The following is a 26679-nucleotide window of genomic DNA, read 5'->3' on the forward strand; positions in this document are numbered from 1 at the left end:
ACAACGTTGCTTGATTGCTTGATCTTAGTGGAACTGCACAAGAGGAGATCTGACTTCCTATCCGTGTTGGCAATTTTTTTCCAGATCTTCTTGTGAGTTGTTTGAATTCCACGTCATGAGAGGTCAGTACTAGCCTTCTTTCACATGATTGTGCAGTGTACTTTCATATGTTGTGCTACTTATACGGTAATGTGGCTTGATTTAAGTGAACTGCACAAATGGAGACAAGACTTCCAATCTGTATGTGCACCATAATATCCCATTGAGGTAAGATAAGGATATTTCACAGCTGTTGGTCTGTATTTTGCCACTTTCATCAGAAAATTAATGTTGTTGTTTAGTGCTATACTTGTGCTCCCTAATTGACATGCCAAATCTTACATTGAAGGCGAAGCTTGTCTGTTATTGAACCAAGTGATGAAGGGGAAGAACGAGCGGAAGAAGAACAAAAATCAAGTCCCGGTGTTGTAATGAAGCACTGGAACTGTCATGACACAAGTAATGATATAGTTTTGCATCTTAATTTATTGCTATGGCTGGAACGAGCAATTGTTTTGCCTCTGTGATTTGATGCCACTCCTAATGTAATATGTAATTATCTCTACTCGTGCAAACAGAGATCTTGTTTGAAGATAACATATATTTTAGTGGAACTACAGAAGAAGATGTTGGAAACATTAAATTAATCGAGGAGTTTATAGTAAGCTTGGAAACCACAGTAGATAATAACGGATGGTTCCGGAGAAGCGCTTCATCAGTTCATCTGCTAGCTCTACACAATATGCCTCCTGACAAAGGTTGGTACCGGCCCACGGATTTCATCCATATGATTGAGCTTTGTCATCTCTATTGGTGTGGTGCTACTGTTTAGCTACTCTCATGAGAAAGTGGTATTGTTCCGCATGTTAATCTAAGGCTGCTAATAAACTGATCCACCGGTTTGCCACCATTATAGCCACTGATAAAATTAAGTAATAATACAGACCAAGTTGAGCTGTTGTGTTTGGTATAATATCATTTCCTATGAGGATAATGAGGAGATGCATCTCTTTGTGACTATACATTTCATCAGTTACTCCCTTTGTTAATGTAATGGTTGTTTTAAGTATTTCCTTTCCCTTTTTTTTGAGCAAACAGATGCTAGCATTCAGTTGTTCTCTTGTCTTTGCACAACAGGATCATCCTCCTCTGAAGAAGAATAGGGAGTACGTGAAGTGACTAGTTTCGATTTGCCAGGATCATGAAGCCCAGTCTATCTTCTCTTCAGAAGGAGCAGTTGAAGGATGGTTACATTACTCCCCGCAAGACCAAACTAACTTCAGCTCAGAGGGACTCACAGATTTCCATCTTTTTGCTGTGATGCGCAAGTACAATGTTGTTCTAGGATTCTTTCTGGTGAGTTCAATGTTTTAAAAGTGTGCTCTACATGGACCGTGTAGGTGCCTGTTTAAACTATAAATTTATAATACAATTTGCTTTACTAATCATTTTTTGTATTTATGCAAACAAGGGTGCTCAGCTTGATTTCAATGGGAATCATTCATTTCCACCACAAGAAAGGAGGTGCCGACATGTTCAAGGCGTTGCAACATATAAAGGCAAAATCATAAAAGCTACGCGCGAATTTGGTTGATTTTGGTGGAACTGCACAAAAAGAACAACTGGTTTATTTAGCACGAGGTGCCATGTCAATGTCCGAACTGATGGCAAACCCTGCCCATTTCACAATCGTAGGCATTTGATATTTTGGAATGGGAAAACCTTGTCAAAGTTTGCTCATTGATGTACGCAAAACAACACGCATTTGACATTTTGGAATGGGACAACCTTGTCAAATTTTGCTCATTGAGGCAAGAAGACATGGGTTTGATATTTTCGAATGGGACGCCCTTTGCTGTCAGTAGCATCGATCGATTTTTCTTTATTCTTTAGTTGTGAAGTAAATATTGGCTCTGACACGTGAATCGCTGAGAAGCATAATCATCGATTGTTTTGAATGTTCTCTATGAATTGCCAGGCCTGTGTGTTTGATTGCAATGTACAGGAACGCTAAAAAGCTGCTCAAACTCTTTGTACTCCCTCTGTTCCTTTTTACTTCGCATATTAGATTTCTTTCAAGTCGGTTGATTTTACATTGTGAATGTTCATACTTTTTTTTATAAGATTGGTCAAAGTAGAGATACTTTGACTTCAGACGAGGTGAAACTGCTGCAGACTAAAAAGGACCGGAGGGAGTACATGTGAAACTGCTGCAAACAAGGTGATCACCCTGGGAATAATGCTAGTACGTATTGTTTTGCATGTTCATCCAATGCCAGTGATACAAGAATTCGAACTAATCGAACTAAATTCATTCATACACGGTTGGATTTCATATAAACATGCTGGATTTCATTACATTTCATACATTCTTCAACTAAAAAGGGGTGCACTGGAGGTATAATTAATTAACCGAAGCTACCCACCCGTGTCTGGCTGAGCCGAACAGAAGCTTCTTCTCCAGCGGACTGAGCTTCGGTGACTTAACTACAGGTGCTTTGCGTAACTGACATGTGGCCCAGATGCCTGTTGGGCCCACGTGTCAGTGACCCAACTGCACCTGCAGTTAAGTAACTGAAGCAGCGTCCTTCTCCAACACATCTCTCCGACTCCACCTCGCCACCAAGAAGCTAATCGGCCGTCAATGGTCAACCCACCTAGCTTGGCTTCAACCGGAGGGTAGCAGTGGTGGCCTTACTTGGACCCGCACGGCAGCGACCTACCGTGTTCTACTCTTCCTTGTTTTCTGTGTGGCGTGGCCTCGTTGGCAGCGGGGCGGGGCCTCGACGGAGCTGGCGATGTCCTCTGTCTCATTGCCGGCAGGGCGGCGCCTCGGCGGAGCGGAGGAAATCTTCCCCCTTGGTGTCAGCGGGGCGGGGAATCGGCGGCGCTGGCGGTGCCCTCTGCCTCGTTGTTGGCGCGGCGGTGCCTTGGCGGAGCAGGGCCTCGTCGACGCCAACAGAGCAGGGACTCGGCGGAGCCGGCATTGTCCTCCACCTCGACCTCGGTCTCGCCAAACAGCGCCTCACCTGCTTCATCGCCCTCTTTGTAGGCGGCCACAACCACCGCCATTCGCATGCAGTACCGCCAGTGCGCGAGGCGGCTCTCGCGGGCGGAGCGGTACGAGTCGAGCAGCGCCTCTTGCTCCGCCCGCTCCGCGTCGATCTGCTCCTCCGCCTGCAGGTGCTCCTGGAGGAGATGGTGGTTGTAGGCGGCGTCGGCATGCGTCTCTCGGAACTGCTCCTGACACTTCTGCCTCACCTGTCCATGTATTGGGCATGGGCTCGCCAATGGTCATGGTGCAATGCACCAGCGAGGATGGCGCAAAGGAGGGGGTTGGCGCCGGATCGTCGACTACCATGTTCTCCATTTGGATGTCGTTGTCCTTGTGGGCCGTCGTCCTCCCGTCCCGAAGAGTGCTAGAGCGCGAGGAAGCCATGGTGGGCAGTAGTGATGTGGACAGGAGAAAGAGAACGAAGGCAGATGACTGCGGCTATGGCCGGCGCAGCAGTTTATATAGCAATGGTGGGCGGCGAAGAGATGGACGGGTGGCGCCGGAGTAGCCGCCTCGGCAACCGCGTATCATTAATGTGGGCGACAGACAGACGGACGGACGTCACTTGTGTCGTTTGAACGCGGAGCAATCGCCTGCACCGAGAAGCGGCGCGGGCGGCGCTGACCGTTTCGGGCGGAAAGAGCGCGCGGGCGAGGGAGGCGGTCTGGGTGGGCCAGGGCGGTCAGACTCATGCTTGGCAGCGGGTCAGTCCAGCAACTGGACATGCTGGCTCGCCAGCGAGCTCGCCGAGCTGAGCGACCACAATCAGACGATGGATGTAGCTTCCGACCAGGAGCCGACACCACTGTCCAGGCCGGTTCATGCCGTGTTCACCGTAGAGCAGGTGCGGCCGCACTTCGACGCCCTAATGGCGGAAGAGCTACTAGCACAGGAGGACTTGTGCTGCAACCTCCGTCTCCTCAACGAGCACCGACGAACAAGCGAACGACAATGGCGTCGCGGACATGTGGCCCTATGATCCTGGCTTCCAGGATGAGCAGCGGGCACTGTATCAGACCATCCGTAGGGCCCGCGAGGCCCTCTCCATCATCCTTCGAGTTGTTGCGCTCACGGACATCAGGAATGAGGAGATGACTTTACTTGGAGAGGATGACAGTGGGACCCAGCAGGGCCATTGCCGCACGTACGCAAGTGCCTCCTTATTATATACAACTATAATTTTTTTTGCTTCCTCCTGGTTTCCTGACATCACGGTCCCACACCATTGTCAACCTATGTAGTCAATAAACGAGAGAATTGCACAAGGAGCGGCCGACAGCTGGGACCAAGCAGCTCGGGCAGCATTTGTGTTTTTGAGGTGTGAGCACTGCAGAGTTTTTCTTGAGCGATGTTTTTGTTGTTGTTCAGAGGAGAGCAGGGTATTAACTGGGCGGGCTGTGGCCCGTCTAGCCCAGGCCAGATATCCAGCCCAGATTTTATTTTTTTCAAGCTGAAAATTTCTAGCCCAGCTATACTTTTTTTTTTGAGGAATACCCAGGCAAGGTCAACTTGTTATTCTCCGCCCCGCTGGGCTGCAAATCTTTCCTAGGAGGGATGCATTAGGCTTAACAAGAAAATGGGCTTTAAAAAATAATAAATGGGATGTAATTATAAAAACTGGGCAGTAACTATAAAAAAATGCACCAAACACGTAATTAGTTTTAAAAAATATTTTTTTTGGATTTTGAAAATTTTAATTTCATTTATTGTTACACGCGCAATATTTCGTTGGATTTTTACGTAATACATATTTATTTTGAAATTATATTTAATCTGACTAGAAATTTCGGCATAAAAATATTTTGGATCCTATCAAAATGTGGGAAATTTTATTGTATTTTGTTTTGAGCGGTTGGTTGAAATTATTAATCGTTATCCTAGCTAGAAAATGGGTTGTACTTTTAACAAACTGTAAATAGGCTGTTGTAAATTCCATTATAATTCAAAAATGGGTTGTACATTCTTACGAATTGCAAATGGGCTATATGTTCTCTGCCACACACTTGTGGGCCTACTAAGTTGACGCATATCCTAAAAAAACAAGTTGACGTGTATGCAAGGCTTTGTCAACTTATAGTCAACACACGGTTCTAGCAGCAGTGGCTGTTGGATGTCCGTCTAACGGGTGCGTGCTTCTTCTTCAATCTCGGATATTCTTGCTTCAGCCGCCCAAAAAATTATTCCTCCCCCTGACATCTGGGGCGCACCGTTTCAGAGGCTAACTTGTGGGCCTACTAAGTTGACGCGTACCAAGGGCTTTGTCAACTTAGTCAATATAAACGATTCTAGCTGCAGTGACCGTACGATGTCCATCCAACGGCCGTCGTGCTTCTTCAACCTCTGGTCATCTTGCTCCAGCCGCCCAAACTAGCGCCAGCTGTGCCGCCTGCTCCTGCCTCCCGTGTCCGGCTGTGCTGCCACCACTGGCCATGCCATCCCTCTATACTCACCCACACCTCCCGTTATTCTCCGGCGACGGCAGCCTCACACCGCAGCCGAAGCAGTCAACCCAAGTACTCCCCTCAGCGTGGGCATCCACTACTACGTCTTCCCCGGCTCCGCGTCGTTCCCTTCCTAGGCCTCGCCATCGTCCACTTCCTTGGTGCTCTCGGCACGGCATGGTCAACATGGTCAACGAAGGACAGCCATCGGAAGAGGACTTTAGGCGGTGAGGCTGACAGCTGGACCCACCAACTACATCTTCGAACACAAGGAAGTGCCTCCTTATTACTCGCAAAATAAAAACGATTCCTCCCCCTCACAGCTGGGACCGACCAGCTATATCTTCGCACGCAAGGAAGTGCGTCCTTATCCTCCCTGACCGCTGGGACCCACCCGGTCAAAGCATATGTAGCGTTGCCTGTCTGATCGCGAACGTGTACGTACATACTGGTCGATCGGTCTCTCTGCAAGTATGAACCGTGGCCGAGTAAGTAGTGGCACATGTCGTTGTAGAGCACCCAACATAGCAGTTCACGCAGTCCCGTCTAAGTCCTGTACACGTATGTACAACCACAGGGCAAAACATACGGCCACGTACATACATACGGGCAGGGTCTCGAGCGCGTACTCGCGCATATATACGGACGACCAGGGCTTGTGTACATGGAGAGGCAACGGACGGCAGCAACGGCATCTTGTTCATCGGGTAGCGAACCGGCTGGGTCAGAACGGAGAAACAGCGTCTTGTTCATCGGGAGGTAACCGACTGGGTCGGAATGCGTCCTGTTCAACGGGAGCCAACCGGCTTGGATGGAACAGCCGAAACGGGGTCTAGCACACTACAGAACGGAGGAAACGGCCTTCTGTTCGACCGGCCACGGTCTAAACGGGATCATGTTCATCGAGAGGGGTCTGGCGTACCGCAAAACGAAGGAAACGGACTTGTGTTCAAGTAAACGGAGGAAACGGACTTGTGTTGGAGTGCCTACGGTCGAAACGGGGTCCTGTTCATCCACTGTCTACCACCTCGCTCCAGCCTCCATGGGTTACTGTTCATCCACCGTCGACCTCCTCTAGCCTCCATGAGCTACTGTTCATCCACGCCTGCTGTTCATCCAGCCTCCACCGCCTGCTGTTCATCCAGCCCTCCACGGGGTCCTGTTCATCCACCCCCAACCGGATGGGGTGTGGCGGCCTCCTTGGGGTCCTGTTCATCCAGCGGCAACGGCCTACTACCACGGGGTCTTGTTCATCCAACCCCACCGGGAACTATTTAGCCACAGCCAACCAACCGGCTCGACTCACCACGTTTCGACTCGTTCTATGTACCGCGTGCACGGTAGCAACGATCACTGTTCATCAAGAGGCAACCCAACACCGGCTGGCTACGTCTCGCACGGGGGCTCGATCGGCTTCAGTAAGCAGCAACAGTGATCGATCGCTCGGGTTCAGTTAGCAGCAGCAACGAAGGAATTGCTCGGGTTCAGCCAACAGCGAGTGAATCGCTCAGGTTCAGTTAATAGCCAAGGGACTGATCGCTAGGGTTCAGTAACGTGCGATTGCTCCGGGTTCAGTTAGCCAACGCCTCCCACACACGCGCGTACACGAGAGAAACGCGCAAACCGCAGTGCATCGCTCGGCCCCGACCACCCACCGTAACCGGGAACTCCCCGATATTTTCCTCGCCCTCGCTTCTACCACGGTTTTTCCCGTCATGGACGGCCCAAAGAATGTCATGCAGCTGCGTCTCCGGCCCGCCCAGTACGAAAAGCCCATTTTCTATCATGATTTTTTGTCATAGAAGTAGGAGCCCACCACATCTATGATGATATCGGGTTTTGTCACAATTATCATCATAGAAGTGTCATAACCATGACAGAAAAAAAATTCATTCAGCCCAAAATGCCACGGATGTGTCTTTTTTTGGTAGTGCCACTTGTCAAACTTTTCAATGAGCCTGTAAGTTGTCTTTATGATCACCGTGTCACAGGTGATGTTTGAGCAACCCCAAAATCAACCATACGGTAAGTAGTGACCACGATACTCTCATGGTCCAAGGAGGAAAATCACAAGTTAACAGTCCGTGTTATTACAATTGGTTATAGACGATATTATCTCAATTCATAATAAGCAAGATTGGGTCGATTCAATATGATCGTTCTTCCAACGTCATAATCTCAATGTTGTTTTAGGACTATCGTTACACTTAATAATATCCTAAGATCCGGAAAACTTGATCACCAAGAATACTTGAGCTAGTCTTAGAGGTGAGATTAGGAACCTTTATTTTATCCGTTTATCATTTCACACGTGCATATGAGTTTTCCACTAAATCACATATTCCAGGATCATGGCAGTTGTAGCATGAAATATAAAAACTTAATTATGAATATGGAAATATAATAATACAATATTATTGCCTCTAGGGCATATTTCCAACGAAAATTTCAGCCCGATCGAAGTTACGGACCTTCGGCAATTTAAGAAACGGTGCTCGGACGTAGAAACAGTAAACCGACAAGAAAACCTAGAGAAAAGAGAGGGGAGATCAAATCTTGGAGGGGATCCCGCCCTCCAGGAGGCATGGGGGCCAAGCACCAGAGGGGGAACCCTTCTCCTATCTAGAGGGAAGGCCTAGCAAGAAGAAGAAGGAGGGGGGATCTCTCCCCCTCTCTCCTGGTGGCACTGGAGCGCCGCTGATACGTCTCCAACGTATCTATAATTTATGAAGTATTCATGCTATTATTTTATCATTATTGGATGTTTTACAATAATTTTATATCAACTTTATATCATTTTTTGGGACTAACCTATTGACCCAGTGCCCAGTGCCAGTTGCGGTTTTTTGCTTGTTTTTTACATTGCATGAAATCAATATCAAACGGAGTCCAAACACCACAAAACTTTTTGTGGATTTTTAATGGACCAGAAGACATCCAATGGGCCAGAGCAACACCTGGGGGTGCCCCGAGGGGGCACAACCCACCAGGGCGCGCCTGGGGGCCCAGGCGCGCCCAGGTGGATTGTGCCCACCTCGGTGACCTCCCGCACCCCCTCTTTGCCCTATAAATCACCAAATATTCCAAAAACCCTCGGGGTAACCCTAGATGAGAAGTTCCTCCGCCGCAAGCCTCTGTAGCCACCGAAAACCAATCTAGACCCCGTTCCGGCACTCCGCCGGAGGGGGACATCATACCGGTGGCCATCTTCATCATCCCGGCGGCCACCATGATGAGGAGGGAGTAGTCCACCCTCAGGGCTGAGGGTTTGTACCAGTAGCTATGTGTTTAATCTCTCTCTCTCTCTCTCTCTCTCTCTCTCTCTCTCTCCCTCTCTCGTGTTTTTGAGATGTCATGATCTTGATGTATCTTTGGCTTTGTTAATATAGTCGGATCATATGGTGTTTTCCCCTCTCTATCTTATGATGAATTGAGTTTTCCCTTTGAGATTTCGTTTTATCGGATTGAATACTTTTATGGATTTGAGAGCACTTGATATATGTCTTGCAAATGAATACTCGTGGTGCCAATGGGGTATCATATTGATTCACTTGATGTATGTTTTGGCACTCAACTCGCGGATTCCCGAGGTGACATTGGGGTAATCTTTGCATAGGGGTTGATGCACGTTCTTGTCTTTGTTTCTCCGGTAGAAATCTTGGGGGACTCTTTGAGGTTCTTTGTGTTGGATTGAGTATTATGAATCTTAAATTATTTGGTGTTATTTTAGTACAAACTCTTGGATAGATCGATCGGAAAGAATAGCTTCGAGGTGGTTTCGTACCCTACAAACAATTTCTTCTTATGTTCTCCGCTAGATAAGAACTTTGGAGTGATTCTTCATCGCACGTTGAGGGATGATTATGTGATCCAATTATATTAGCATTGTTGAGAGATTGCACTAGCGAAAGTACGGACCCTAGGCCTCATTTTCAAGAATTGCAATACCGTTTGTGCTCCGTTTTATCAATTGCTAACTTGCTGTTTTTTATTGTTCCTATTACAAAAATCAATATCTACTATCATTACGACACTTGTATCACCATCTCTTCACCGAACTAGTGCACCTATACAATTTACCATTGTATTTGGTGTGTTGGGGACACAAGAGACTTTTTATTATTTGGTTGCAGGATTGTTTGAGAGAGACCATCTTCATCCTACGCCTCCCACGGATTGATAAACCTTAGGTCATCCACTTGAGGGAAAATTTCTACTGCCCTACAAAACTCTGCGCTTGGAGGCCCAACACAAGTCTACAAGAACAAGTTGTGTAGTAGACATCAAGCTCTTTTCTGGCGCCGTTGTCGAGGAGGTGAGTGCTTGAAGGTACTCCCTCCGTTCGGAATTACTTGTCTCGGAAATGGATGTATCTAGAACTATAATACGTGTAGATACATCCATTTCTGCGACAAGTAATTTCGAACGGAGGGAGTATATCTTTAGATCTCGCAATTGAATCTTTTAGTTTCTTGTTTTATCACTAGTTTGGTTTATAAAAGAAAAACTACATAAAAATGGAATTGAGGTCGCATCATATTATTGATCATCTTTATAATATCGTTCTTGAAAATGATGGATCGGAAAATTGTGCTCAATTGTTAGAAGAATAAGTCAATAAAATGTTTGGCACAAAATGTTTGAATGATGAGCATGATTGCAATGTTGTTAGTATGGATTCTTTGAATATCCAAAATGCTAATGATGATTGCACAAGTCATGATAAAAACGTTTCTTTTAAGCATGTCAATTTTTGTGGAGTGCATAAAGTTTGTGAAGAAGTGCCTTATAGGGAAGATAAACATGATAGAACCAATTCTTTGCTCAAAGTGATATATGAATTTGCTACAAAATTATGCTCTCTTTGTCCTATTACTTGTGCACTTTGCAATAAAGTTGGTCACCTTAATTTCCAATGCATGCTTTTTCATGATCGAGTCGTGTCCAAATATTGCAATAATTTGATCACCCTTGAACTTTATAATGAGCTTTGTCTATTTTTGGGGAGTGAAGAATTTACACACAAATATAGTTGGTTTGAAGTATTCATTCTCACGGACGACATTGAAACTAAGCTAGAGAATATCTATATATTTCGCATGGTAAATTGCAATGAGAATGCTTATATTGCCAACTATAGAAAGATGGGAAAACCAATAGAATGTAAAAGGAATACTAATTAAAGGGTAAAGATGTCCACTTTCCCTCCTATTGTGTCCCATGATGAAATAGGTGATGAGGATGAGCTCCCTATTCAACCAATCTCATCAATACGAAGCTTGAAAAAATTAATTAAATCCACACATGATGTGGTGAAGAAGAAGAAAAGAAGAAAGAATAGAGGTAAAAAGGTATCTCTCCCAAATAATGTTGCTCCTATTATTGTTGGGCCTCGTGAAAACGAATCAAAAATAATTGTGGAAGATGATGCACTTGATGATGATATTGCTTCTATGTCTTATGGCACAATGTCCGAGAGCACTATTGATGATGATTTTGTTATGCCTATTGCTTGTTGTGATGATTATGATTGGAAAGATAATGATACTTCTTATAAGCTTGGAAATCTTTTTGGCGCCAACTTGGGAAATTATGATGATAGCAATTGTTATACTGTTGGTGCTATTCATACTATTAATGATGAGAGTGATTATGCTTATGATATGCAAAGTCACAAGCTTGGGGATGCTATGTTTGATGAGACTGACATGTTTGAGAATTTATTTGCTGCAATTAATGTTTGTCCCAAGCTTGAGGATGATATGCTTAATGAAGATGATATTTTTAGCCCCCCTACTTTGAATGATCAAATTTGCTATGATGATTGCATGCCTCCTATCTATGATGAGAACAAAGTTGCTACTTATGATGATTATTATGATGATACTTATGTTATAAAAAGTAGTGATGATTATATTTATAAAACTTGTCATAGTTATGATTACCATTTTCCTGAATATTACGCTTTTAATATGGAAACTATTTAAAGTATTCGAGTTTCATATGATACTCCCACCATTGTGAATGAGAAGAAATTTTCTTATGTGGAGAGTAATAAAATTTCTATTCTTGTGGATCATGAAAAGAATGCTTTATGTGATGGTTATATTGATGAATCTATTCATGATGCTACTGAAAATTATTATGAGATAGGAACTTATGCTTCATGATGCTCTCTTTATGTTTCATGCCTAGCTTAAAGGCATGAAAGAAAAGCGTTTGTTGGGAGACAACCCAACACTTTTACCTACTGTTTTTGTGTGTTCACATGACTAAGCTACTGTAGTAATCATGTTTTATTGCTTTTTGTTTCAATAAAGTGCCAAGTAAAGCCTTTGGGATAGTGTGGATGATAGTTGACTTGATTCGGTGCAAAAACAGAAACTTTTTTGCTCAGTCCAGGAATGTTGAAAATTCACTGGAATGTGTTTTTGATCTGAATTTTTTACAGGTGATAGATATACAAATTTTCTATGTTGTCCTAATTTTTCAGATTTTTTGGAGTTACAGAAGTATGGTTGGAGTACAGATTACTTCAGACTGTCCTATTTTTGACAGATTCTGTTTTCAATGCATAATTTGCTTGTTTCCTAGTTTCTATGGCTTATATTGCTCAATATAAATTGTGGAAATGATATGCTACAGTAGCCATTGTGTGGACACAATTATGAATCTTGTTTTTGACAGTACCAAAGTGAAATGGTTTGCTCTTTATCATACTAACCTATCTCACGAAGTTCCGTTAAGTTTTGTGTGATTGAAGTTTTCAAGTTTTGGGTGAGATGTCAATATGAGGAGAATAAGGAGTGACAAGACCCTAAGACTGGGGATGCCCAAGGCACCCAAAGGTAATATTCAAGGAAGATCCAAGCAACTAAGCTTGGGGATGCCCCGGAAGGCATCCCCTCTTTTCGTCTCCAACATTATCGGTAACCTCACTTGGGGCTATATTTTCATTCGTCACATGATATGTGTTTGCTTGGAGCGTCATTTTATTTTGCTAGTATTTGCTTGCTGTTATTTATAATAATGTTTTGCATCTTTATTTTCAATAAAAATGTCAAGGATAGCCTTTACCATGCTTATTTTGCAAGTATATGAGTTGCAAAAATTACCGAGAAAAGACAGAATGTGATAAAATGTTGAAACTTTTTGCACACTAAGCTCTGAAAAATTTTCTACAGTGTGGTAAAGTTTCATAATTTTTGGAGTTAAAGAAGTATTGATACTCGTACATTCTTTACAGACTGTACTGTTTTGGCAGATTGCTATTATGTTTGCATATGTTTGCTTGTTTAATAATTCTATTTGAGGATAGGAGTATTAAATATGCAGAGGCATTTAGTATGCAATGTTGAATAATATTTTTTGTGATTTGCTACAGTAGAGAATGATAAGGTTTTTGCATTGGTTTATACTAACTTATCTCAGGAGTTCTTGTTGAGTTTTGTGTGGATGAAGTTTTTTAGATTTAGGGAAACCATGATATAAAAGGAATTAAGGAGACACAAAAGCTCAAGCTTGGGGATGCCCAAGGCATCCCAAGTTAATATTCCAAGAAGTCTCAAGCATCGAAGCTTGGGGATGTGATGTCTACTTTGCAACTTTATTCTTGTAGACTCGTGTTGGGCCTCCAAGCGCACAGTTTTGTAGGACAGTAGAAATTTTCCCTCAAGTGGATAACCTAAGGTTTATCAATCCGTGGGAGGCGTAGGACGAAGATGGTCTCTTTCAAACAACCTTGCAACCAAATACAAGAAATCTCTTGTGTCCCCAACACACCCAATACAATGGCAAATTGTATAGGTGCACTAGTTCGGTGAAGAGATGGTGATAAAAGTGTAATATGTATGGTAGAAATATATTTTCATAATCTGAATAAATAAAAACAGCAAGGTAGAAATTTATAAAACGGAGCACAAACGGTATTGCAATGCTTGAAAACAAGGCCTAGGGTCCGTACTTTCGCTAGTGCAATCTCTCAACAATGCTAATATAATTGAATCATATAACCATCCCTCAAAGTGCGATGAAGAATCACTCCAAAGTTCCTATCTAGCGGAGAACATAAGAAGAAATTGTTTGTAGGGTACGAAACCACCTCGAAGCTATTCTTTCCGATCGATCTATTCAACAGTTCGTACTAAAATAACACCAAATAATTTCAGATTCATAATACTCAATCCAACACAAAGAACCTCAAAGAGTGCCCCAAGATTTCTACCGGAGAAACAAAGACAAGAACGTCCATCAACCCCTATGCATAGATTACCCCAATGTCACCTCGGGAATCCGCGAGTTGAGTGCCAAAACATACATCAAGTGAATCAATATGATACCCATTGTCACCACGAGTATTCATATGCAAGACATATATCAAGTGCTCTCAAATCCATAAAAGTTTCAATCAGATAAAACGAAATCTCAAAGTGAAAACTCAATTCATCACAACAAGATAGAGAGGGGAAAACACCATATGATCTGACTATATTAACAAAGCCCGCGATACATCAAGATCGTGACATCTCAAGAACACGAAAGAGAGATTAAACACATAGCTACTGGTACAAACCCTCAGCCCTGAGGGTGGACTACTCCCTCCTCATCGTGGTGGCCGCCAGGATGATGAAGATCGCAACCGGTGATGATCTCCCCCTCCGGCAAGGTGCCGGAACGGGGTCTAGATTGGTTTCTTGTGGCTATAGAGCCTTGCGGCGGCAGAACTTCTGATCTAGGGCTACCCCCAAGGGTTTTGGAATATTTGGCAATTTATAGGGCAAAGAGGGGGTGCGGGAGGCCACCGAGGTGGGCACAACCCACCTGGGCGTGCCTGGGCCCCCAGGCGCGCCCTGGTGGGTTGTGCCCCCCTCGGGGCACCCCCTAGGTGCTGCTCTGGCCCATTGGATGTCTTCTAGTCCATAAAAAATCCACAAAAAGTTTCGCGGGGTTTGGACTCCATTTGATATTGATTTCCTGCGATGTAAAAAACTAGCAAAAAACAGCAACTGGCACTGGGCACTGGGTCAATAGGTTAGTCCCAAAAAATGATATAAAGTTGTTATAAAATGATTGTAAGAGATCCAAGAATGATAATATAACAGCATGAATACTTCATAAATTATAGATACGTTGGAGACGTATCAGGATGCCCCGGTAGGCATCCCACCTTTCTTCATAAACAATTATCGGTTAGTATCGGTTGAGCCTAAGTTTTTGCTTCTTCACATGAGTTGTGCTATTCTTGGAATGTCATTTTATTTTGTTTTGCTTCCTGTATTAATAAAATACTTCGGGTTGAAAGTTTTTAAATAAGAGAGAATCCATAATTGGATACCCATTTGCTTAACTACTCGCTTGATCTTCACTTATATCTTTTTGGAGTAGCTTGTCATTTACTCTTGTGCTTCACTTATATCCTATGAGTAAATTGTTGAATAAACTGAATGTAATGAAGTTGAAATTATATGTTCATATCATGCCTAGTGGTAGCTTCACATTGGGTTTAGAAAGTGAAATGTTTTGAAGCTTGACAATCACAATATTGGTCATACAAGCAATTCATGAATGATTACTATAAGGAAGAGAACTTTCACATGCAAATACACTATCTTGGAAATCTTTTGTGATTGTGAGCCCCCATCAAAATATTATATGCCAAAATTGTTGACGTTGGAAAAGGAAGACAACGTAATGATTTATGTTTGTTCATATTCACGTAGAAGTTATATTGTCATAGATCCTTCAACATGTGGTGCTTGCCCCCCATCTTTGCTAGCCAAAAATTCCGCACCAAGTAGAGATACTACTTGTGCATCCAAAAACCCTTAAACCCAAATCTTATTTTCAAGAGTCCACCATACCTACCAAAGGATTGAGTAAGATCCTTCAAGTAAGTTGTCATCGGTGCAATTAGGCAATAAAAATTGCTTCTAAAAGTGTGAGATCATTTAGTGTAAGAGAAAATTGAGCGTTGTACGAACTTGTGATGGTAAAGAACAAAAGCGACAGACTGCATAATAAAGGTTGCCATAACAAGGGGAAATATAATGTGACATTCTTTTGCACTAAGGGGTTGAGCATACAAACAAATAAGTGCATGGCAACCTCTGCTTACCTCTGCGAAGGGTCTATCTTTTACTTTATGTATTTACTTTTATGCAAGAGTCAAAGTTTTTCTCTCTACTCCTTTTTATTTTTCTCCTTTGGCAAGCATCATGTGGTGAGGAAAGATCTAGGCACATATGTCCAGTTGAATATGGGTAGCATAAGTTATTATTGTTGACATCACCCTTGAGGTGAATACGTTGGGAGGCGAAATTATAAGCCCCTATCTTTCTATGTGTCCGGTTGAAACGTTTTGCTCATGTGTATGCGGTGAGTGTTAGCAATCATAGAAGACTATATGATAGTTGAGTATGTGGAGCTCTTACTTAGACTCTATTGAATAAGTTGAATTGCAATTGTTTTGTGACTAATTAAGAATATAGGTTGTTGAGTTTCAAGAGCATTCATTGTTTGAACCTTAACATGTGAATTGGTTGCTACTTTAACATGATGAGTTCTATGAGAAAGAATTGCTATTATGATGCTAGGAAAAGTGATTGAAATTATCATTGATCAAACTTATGCACTTCGCTAGCATTCACACTTCATAAATTATTACTTTTATCATTTACCTACTCGAGCGCGAGTAGGAATTAAGCTTGGGGATGTTGATACGTCTCCAACGTATCTATAATTTATGAAGTATTCATGTTGTTATTTTATCATTCTTGGATGTTTTACAATCATTTTATAGCAACTTTGTATCATTTTTTGGTCCTAACCTATTGACCCAGTGCCCAGTGCCAGTTTTTGTTTTTTGCTTGTTTTTTACATCGCAGGAAATCAATATCAAACGGAGTCCAAACACCGCGAAAGTTTTTGTGGATTATTTATGGACCAGAAGACATCCAGTGCGCCAGAGAAGCACCTGGGGGGTGCCCCGAGGGGGGCACAACCCAATAGGGCGCGCCTAGGGGCCCAGGCACGCCCAGGTGGGTTGTGCCCACCTCGGTGGCCTCCCACACCCCCTCTTTGCCCTATAAATCACCAAATATTCAAAAAAAACTTGGGGTAACCCTAGATGAGAAGTTCCGCCGCCGCAAGCCATTGTAGCCACCGAAAACCAATCTAGACCCCGTTCCGGCACTCCGCCGGAGGGGGAAATCATCACCGGTTTCCATCTTCATCATCCTGGCGGCCACCATGATGAGGAGGGAGTAGTCCACCCTCGGGGCTGAGGGTTTGTACGAGTAGCTATGTGTTTAATCTCTCTCTCTCTCGTGTTTTTGAGATGTCACGATCTTGATGTATCGCGGGCTTTGTTAATATAGTCGGATCATATGGTGTTTTCCCCTCTCTATCTTGTGATGAATTGAGTTTTCCCTTTGAGATTTTATTTTATCGGATTGAATACTTTTATGGATTTGAGAGCACTTGATATATGTCCTGCAAATGAATACTCGTGGTGACAATGGGGTATCACATTGATTCACTTGATGTATGTTTTGGCACTCAACTCGTGGATTCCCGAGGTGACATTGGGGTAATCTTTGCATAGGGGTTGATGCACGTTCTTGTCTTTGTTTCTCCGGGAGAAATCTTGGGGGACTCTTTGAGGTTCTTTGTGTTGAATTGAGTATTATGAATCTGAAATTATTTTGTGTTATTTTAGTACGAACTCTTGGATAGATCGATCGGAAAGAATAGTTTCGAGGTGGTTTCGTACCCTACAAACAATTTCTTCTTATGTTCTCCGCTAGATAAGAACTTTGGAGTGATTCTTCGTTGCACGTTGAGGGGTTGTTATGTTGTCCAATTATATTAGCATTGTTGAGAGATTGCACTAGAGAAAGTACAGACCCTAGGCCTCATTTTCAAGCATTGCAATACCGTTTGTGCTCCGTTTTATCAATTACTATCTTGCTGTTTTTATTGTTCCTATTCCAAAAATCAATATCTACTATCATTACTACATTTTCATCACCATCTCTTCGCCGAACTAGTGCGCATATACAATTTACCATTGTATTTGGTGTGTTGGGGACACAAGAGACTTTTTATTATTTGGTTGCAGGGTTGTTTGAGAGAGACCATCTTCATACTACGCCTCCCATGGATTGATAAACCTTAGGTCATCCACTTGAGGGAAAATTGCTACTGTCCTACAAAACTCTATGCTTGGAGGCCCAACACAAGTCTACAAGAACAAGTTACGTAGTAGACATCAGCCGCCGGGGGAACCATCACGACGATGATCCACTCTAACAGCATCGCCGAGATCATCAACAACTTTCCCCCCTCTATCCAGCGGTGTAGTCTCTCTCACCTCACTGTAAATCTCTACTTGAACATGGTGCTCTATGATATATGTTATTATCCAATGATGTGTGGCACCTCTATTATGTTTGAGTAGTTTCTTTTGTCCTATGGGCTAATTGTGGTATGTATGGTTGATATGAGTTGTATGTTATGCTATTATCTTATGGTGTGTGCCGTCTAGCGCAAATGTGTGGGGTTTCCGTTGTATGTGTTGTCGTATGTTAATGATTTGCTTATAGTGGGTTGCGGGAATGACTGAAATCTAAACTCGAGTTTGTGAGTTGTTGCATATGGTATTAAAGGGGACTTTTAACTTACTGCTATGGTTGGGATTTACCTTAATGAATATTTAGGATTTGCGGATGCTTGCTAGAGTTACAATCATAAGAACATATGATCCAAGTACGGAAAGTATGTTAGCTTAGGCCTCTCTGTCATAAGTATGCATGATGACTATCACACGTCTCATATCCAATTTCCTAGGGACAATCCTTTTATTATTGTTCTTCCAAAAACCCCTACTTTATTGTTCTCTTTATATTCGTGCAAAGCTATCTTTTTATTCATGCAAAGTAGTTTTACTTCTTGTTCTAGGTAAAGCAAACGTTAGTGTGCATAGAGTTGTACTGGTGGTCGATAGAAGTTGAGAGAATAACAATTCTACCTTTAGCTCCTCACTGGGTTTGACACTCTTATTTATCGAAAGGGCTACAACTGATCCCCACTTGAGGGTATCCGCTTTTGGCCGTCGTTTGGTTGCACCTGTTCCAGCTGTTCTTCAGCGTCGGTTCATCAACAAAGTGTTGGGAAACATAGTAGAAAACAAAAATAATGGCATCTATGCACACCCAAGATCAATACAAAGATGCATAATGGGTTGGGATCACGATTGTTACCGTCACCGAGTTGCAGCAGAAGAAGAACTTGTAGGTGTAGATCGTACTTGGAGTCCCTCGAACCGTCGATGAATGATCCCGCGAACAACCCCTCGAACCAAAGACCGAAAGCATGGCCTTGCTACTTGTAAGCTGCGTTGGGATTTCCCCCGAAGAGGAAGGGTGAAGCAATACAGTAGAGATAAGTATTTCCCTCAGTGAGAACCAAGGTTATCGAGCCAATAGGAGAAATGTTGGGAAACGTAGCATGCACTTTCAAAAAAAATCCTACGCTCACGCAAGATCCATCTAGGAGATGCATAGCAAAGAGAGGGGGAGAGTGTGTCCACGTACCCTCGTAGACCGAAAGCGGGAGCATTTGACAACGCGGTTGATGTAGTCGAACTTCTTCTCGTTCCGACCGATCAAGCACCGAACGTACGGCACCTCCGAGTTCGGCACATGTTCAACTCGATGACGTCCCTCGAACTCTTGATCTAGCAAAGTGTCGAGGGAGAGTTTCGTCAACACGACGGCGTGGTGACGGTGATGGTGAAGTGATCCGCGCCGAGCTTCGCCTAAGCACTACGTGAATATGACCGGAGGCGTAAACTGTGGAGGGGCCGCCGCACACGGCTAACAATGTTGGTGTGTCTTGTAGGCACCTCCCCCCTTCGTATATATAGGTGGGAGGGAGAGGGAGCAGCCAAGGGGGCGCCCAAGTAGGAGGAATCCTACTTGGGGCCCTAGTCCTATTCGCCCCCCCTCCCCCCTACCATAATTATCGGAGGGGGGAGGAAGGAGGAGGGAAGGAAGGGGGAGGCTGAATCCCTCCCCTTCGTTTCTCTCTTCCCCTCTTTCCTTCCCCTCCAAGTTCTGCCTATATGGGTGGCGCTCCTCTCTTGGCCCATTAGGCCCATATCTTTGCCAGGGGTGCCCGGAACCCCTTTCCGGTGACCCGATACGTACCCGGTACCCCCGGAACACTTCCGGTGTCCGAATACTATCGTCCTATATATCAATCTTTACCTCTCAACCATTTGGAGACTCCTTGTCATGTCCGTGATCTCATCCGGGACTCCGAACAACATTCGGTCACCAAATCACATAACTCATATAATACAAAATCGTCATCGAACGTTAAGCATGCGGACCCTACGGGTTCGAGAACTATGTAGACATGACCGAGACATCTCTCCGGTCAATAACCAACAGCGGAAGCAGGATGCTCATATTAGCTCCTACATATTCTATGAAGATCTTTATCGGTCATACTGTAATGAAAACATACGTTATTCCCTTTGTCATCGGTATGTTACTTGCCCGAGATTCGATCGTCGGTATCTTTATACCTAGTTCAATCTTGTTACCGGCAAGTCTCTTTACTCGTTCCGTAATGCATCATCCCACAACTAACTCATTAGTCACTTTGCTTGCAAGGCTTCTTATGATGTGCATTACCGAGAGGGCCCAGAGATGCCTCTCCGATACTCGGAGTGACAAATCCTAATCTCGATATATGCCAACCCAACAAACACCTTCGGAGATACCTGTGGAGCATCTTTATAATCACCCAGTTACGTTGTGACATTTGATAGCACACAAGGAATTCCTCTGGTATCCGGGAGTTGCATAATCTCATAGTCAAAGGAATATGTATATGACATGAAGAAAGCTATAGCAATAAAACTGAACGATCAATATGCTAAGCTAGAGGATGGGTCATGTCCATCACATCATTCTCCTAAAATGTGATCTCGTTCATCAAATGACAACACATGTCTATGGTTAGGAAAGTTAACCATCTTTGATTAACGAGCTAGTCTGGTAGAGCCTTACTAGGGACACGGTGTTTTGTCTATGTACCCACACATATATCAAGTTTCCATTTAATACAATTCTAGCATGGATAATAAACATTTATCATGAATAAGGAAATATAAAATAACAACTTTATTATTGGCTCTAGGGCATATTTCCTTCAGTTTCCCACTTGCACTAGAGTCAATAATCTAGATTACATTGTAATGATTCTTACACCCATGGAGTCTTGGTGCCAATCATGTTTTGCTCGTGCAAGAGTCTTAGTCAACAGGTCAACAACATTCATATCCGTATGTATTTTGCAAATCTCTATGTCTCCCTCCTTAACTTGATCACGGATGAGTTGAAGCGTCTCTTGATGTGTTTGGTTCTTTTGTGAAATCTGGATTCCTTTGCCAAGGCAATTGCTCTAGTATTGTCACAAAAGATTTTCATTGGACCCGATGCACCAGGTATGACACCTAGATCGGATATGAAATCCTTCATCCAGACTCCTTCATTTGCTGCTTCCGAAGAAGCTATGTACTCCGCTTCACACGTACATTCCGCCACAACACTCTGCTTGGAACTGCACCAACTGACAGCTCCACCATTCAATATAAATACGTATCCGGTTTGTGACTTAGAGTCATCTGGATCAGTGTTAAAGATAGCATCGACGTAACCATTTTCGACGAGCTGTTTGTCACCTCCATAAAATAGGAAACATATCCTTAGTGCTTTTTAGGTACTTTAGGATGTTCTTGACCGCTGTCCAGTGATCCACTCCTGGATTACTGATACGTCTCCAACGTATCTATAATTTTTGATTGTTCCATGCTATTATATTATCTGTTTTGGATGTTTAATGGGCTTTAATATGCTCTTTTATATTATTTTTGGGACTAGCCTATTAACCAAAGGCACAGTGCCAGTTACTGTTTTTTTGCCTATTTTAGTGTTTTGCAGAAAAGGAAAACCAAACGAAATCCAAACGGAATGAAACCTTCGCAATGATCTTTCTTGGAACGAAAGCAATCCAGAAGACTTGGAGTTGAAGTCTGGAATTCCGCGAGGCGGCCACGAGGTAGGAGGGCGCGCCCCCAACCCTCATGGGCCCCATGGAGCTCCACCGACATACTTCTTTCGCCTATATATATACTCTTATACCCTAAAAACATCAGGGGGGTCCATGAAACCACTATTCCACCGCCACAACCTTCTGTACCCGTGATATCCCATTTTGGGGCCTTTTCCAGCGATGTGCCGGAGGGGGAATCGATCATGGAGGGCTTCTACATCAACACCATAGCCTCTCCGATGATGTGTGAGTAGTTTACCACAGACCTTCGGGTCCATAGTTATTAGCTAGATGGCTTCTTCTCTCTCTTTGATTCTCAATAAAAAGTTCTCCTCGATGTTCTTGGAGATCTATTCGATGTAATACTCTTTTGCGGTGTGTTTGCCGAGATCCAATGAATTGTGAATTTATGATCAAGTTTATGTATGAATAATATTTGGTTCTTCTCTGAATTCTTATATGCATGATTTGATATCTTTGCAAGTCTCTTCGAATTATCGGTTTAGTTTGGCCTACTATATTGATCTTTCTTGCAATGGGAGAAGTGCTTAGCTTTGGGTTCAATCTTGCGGTGTCCTTTCCCAGTGACAATAGGCGCAGCAAGGCACGTATTGTATTGTTGCCATCGAGGATAAAAAGATGGGGTTTATATCATATTGCTTGAGTTTATCCCTCTACATCATGTCATCTTGCTTAATGCGTTACTCTGTTCTTACGAACTTAATACTCTAGATGCATGCTGGATAGCGGTCGATGTGTGGAGTAATAGTAGTAGATGCAGAGTCATTTCGGTCTACTTGACACGGATGTGATGCCTATATTCATGATCATTGCCTAGATATTCTCATAACTATGCGCTTTTCTATCAATTGCTCGGCAGTAATTTGTTCACCCACCGTAATATATGCTATCTTGAGAGAAGCCACTAGTGAAACCTATGGCCCCCGGGTCTATTTTCCATCATATAATCTTCTATTTTACATCATATAAGTTTCCGATCTATAATTCTAGTTTCCTATTTATTTTATTTTGCAATCTTTACTTTCCAATCTATACAACAAAAATACCAAAAATATTTATCTTATTATCTTTATCAGATCTCACTTTTGCGGGTGTCCGTGAAGGGATTGACAACCCCTTTATCGCGTTGGTTGCAAGGTTCTTGATTGTTTGTGCAGGTACTAGGTGACTTGCATGTTATCTCCTACTGGATTGATACCTTGGTTCTCAAAAACTGAGGGAAATACTTACGCTACTTTGCTGCATCACCCTTTAGTCTTCAAGGGAAAACCAACGCATGCTCAAGAGGTAGCAATTACTTTGGTACCTCCCTGCTAAACTTATAGCAAGGCTGACATCTGGTCTGGTACACATCATAGCATACATGATAGAACCTATGGCTGAGGCATAGGGAATGACTTTCATTTTCTGTCTATCTTCTGCAGTGGTCGGGCATTGAGTCTGACTCAACTTCACACCTTGTAACACAGGCAAGAACCCTTTCTTTGACTGGTGCATTGTGAACTTCTTAAAAACTTTATCAAGGTATGTGCTCTGTGAAAGTCCAATTAAGCGTCTTGATCTATCTCTATAGATCTTGATGCCCAATATATAAGCAGCTTCACTGAGGTCTTTCATTGAAAAACTTTTATTCAATTATCCTTTTATGCTATCCAGAAATTCTACATCATTTCCAATCAATAATATGTCATCCACATATAATATTAGAAATGCTATAGAGCTCCCACTCACTTTCTTGTAAATACAGGCTTCTCCGAAAGTCTGTATAAAACCATATGCTTTGATCACCTCATCAAAGCGTATATTCCAGCTCCGAGATGCTTGCACCAATCCATATATGGATTGCTGGAGCTTGCACACTTTGTTAGCACCTTTAGGATCGACGAATCCTTCTGGTTGCATCATATATAACTCTTCTTTAAGAAATCCATTAAGGAATGCAGTTTTGACGTCCATTTGCCAGATTTCATAATCATAAAATGTGGCAATTGCTAACATGATTCGGACAGACTTAAGCATCGCTATGTGTGAGAAGGTCTCATCGTAGTCAACTCCTTGAACTTGTTGAAAACCTTTCGCGACAAGTCGAGCTTTGTAGACAGTAACATTACCATCAGCGTCAATCTTCTTCTTGAAGATCCATTTATTCTCTATGGCTTGCCGATCATTGGGCAAGTCAACCAAAGTCCACACTTTGTTCTCATACATGGATCCTATCTCAGATTTCATGGCCTCAAGACATTTATCGGAATCTGGGCTCATCATCGCTTCCTCATAGTTCATAGGTTCGTCATGGTCTAGTAACATGACTTCCAGAATAGGATTACCGTACCACTCTGGTGCAGAACATGCTCTGGTTGACCTACGAGGTTCAGCAGAAACTTGATCTGAAGTTTCATGATCATTATCATTAGCTTCCTCTCTAGTTGGTGTAGGCATCACGGGAATGGTTTTTCTCTGATGAGCCACTTTGCAATTCGAGAGAAGGTACAATTACCTCATCAAGTTCTACTTTCCTCCCACTCACTTCTTTCGAGAGACTCCTCTAGAAAGGATCCATTCTTAGCAACAAAGATCTTGCCTTCGGATCTGTGATAGAAGGTGTGCCCAATAGGTTTTTTGGGTATCCTATGAAGTAGCACTTATCCGATTTGGGTTCGAGCTTATCAGGCTGAAGCTTTTTCACATAAGCATCGCAACCCAAAACTTTAAGAAACAACGGCTTAGGTTTCTTGCCAAACCACAGTTCATACGGTGTCGTCTCAATGGATTTAGGCGGTGCCCTATTTAACATGAATGCAGTTGTCTCTAATGCATAACCCCAAAACGATAGTGGTAAATCGGTAAGAGACATCATAGATCGCACCATATCTAATAAAGTATGGTTACGATGTTTGGACACACCAGTACGCTGTGGTGTTCCAGGTGGCGTGAGTTGTGAAACTATTCCACATTGTTTCAAATGAAGGCCAAACTCGTAACTCAAATATTTGCCTCCATGATCAGAACGTAGAAACTTTATTTTCTTGTTATGATGATTCTCCACTTCACTCTGAAATTCTTTGAACTCTTCAAATGTTTCAGACTTGTGTTTCATAAAGTAGAGATACCCATATCTGCTCAAATCATCTGTGTAGGTCAGAAAATAACGATACTCGCTGCGTGCTTCAACACTCATTGGACTGCATACATCGGTATGTATTATTTCCAATAAGTCAGTGGCTCGCCCCATTGTTCCGGAAAACGGAGTTTTAGTCATCTTGCCCATGAGGCATGGTTCACAAGCATCAAATGATTCATAATGAAGTGATTCCAAAAGTCCATCCGCATGGAGTTTCTTCATGCGCTTTACACCAATATGACCTAAACGGCAGTGCCACAAATATGTTGCACTATCATTATCAACTTTGCATCTTTTGGCATCAATATTATGAATATGTGTATCACCACGACCGAGATTCAACAAAAATAGACCACTCTTCAAGGGTGCATGACCATAAAAGATATTACTCATATAAATAGAACAACCATTATTCTCTGATTTAAATGATAACTGTCTCGCATTAAACAAGATCCAGATATAATGTTCATGCTCAACGCTGGCACCAAATAACAATTATTCGGGTCTAAAACTAATCCCGAAGGTAGAAGTAGAGGTAGCGTGCCGACGACGATCACATCGGCCTTGGAACCATTCCCGATGCGCATCGTCACCTCGTCCTTAGCCAATCTTCATTTAATCCGTAGCCCCTGTTTTGATTTACAAATATGAGCAACCGAACTGGTATCAAATACCCAGGCACTACTACGAGCATTAGTAAGGTACACATCAATAACATGTATATCAAATATACCTTTGTTCACTTTGCCATCCTTCTTACCCGCTAAATACTTGGGGCAGTTCCGCTTCCAGTGACCAATCCCTTTGTAGTAGAAGCACTTAGTTTCAGGCTTAGGTCCAGACTTGGGCTTCTACCCGTTAGTGGAAACTTACTTGCCATTCTTCTTGAAGTTCCCCTTCTTTCCTTTGCCCCTTTTCTTGAAACTAGTGGTCTTGTTAACCATCAACACTTGATGCTCCTTGATTTCTACCTCCGCAGCTTTGAGCTTTGCGAAGAGCACGGGAATAGTCTTCTCCATCCCTTGAATATTATAGTTCATCACAAAGCCTTTGTAGCTTGGTGGCTGTGATTGAAGAACTCTGTCAATAACACTATCATCTGGAAGATTAACTCCTAGCTGAGTCAAGTGTTTATGATACCCAAACATTCTGAGTATGTGTTCACTGACAGAACTGTTCTCCTCCATCTTGCATCTATAGAACTTGTTGGAGACTTCATATCTCTCAACTCGGGCATTTGCTTGAAATATCAACTTCTACTCTTGGAACATCTCATATGGTCCATGACGTTCAAAACGTCTTTGAAGTTTCGATTCTAAGTCGTAAAGCATGGCACAGTGAACTATCGAGTAGTCATCAGATCGAGCTCGCAAGACGTTCATAACATCAGCATCTGCTCGTGCAACAGGTCTTTCACCTAGCGGTGCATCAAGGACATAATTCTTCTGTGCAGTAATGAGGATAATCCTCAAGTTACGGACCCAGTCTGTGTAGTTGCTACCATCATCTTTCAACTTAGCTTTCTCTAGGAACGCATTAAAATTCAAGGGAACGATAGCATGGGCCATTGATCTATAACATAGATATGCAAAAACTATCAAGAATAAGTTCATGATAAGTAAAGTTCAATTAATCATATTACTTAAGAACTCCCACTTAGATAGACATCCCTCGAGTCATCTAAATGATCACGTGATCCAAATCAACTAAACCATGTCCGATCATCACGTGAGATGGAGTAGTCTTCAATGGTGAACATCTTTATGTTGATCATATCTACTATATGATTCACGTTCGACCTTTCGGTCTCCAGTGTTCCGAGGCCATGTCTATACATGCTATGCTCGTCAAGTTTGACCCGAGTATTCCGCATGTGCAAA

This window comes from Triticum aestivum, chromosome 2D (assembly GCF_018294505.1).
Source record: "Triticum aestivum cultivar Chinese Spring chromosome 2D, IWGSC CS RefSeq v2.1, whole genome shotgun sequence".
Lineage (NCBI taxonomy): Eukaryota > Viridiplantae > Streptophyta > Magnoliopsida > Poales > Poaceae > Triticum > Triticum aestivum.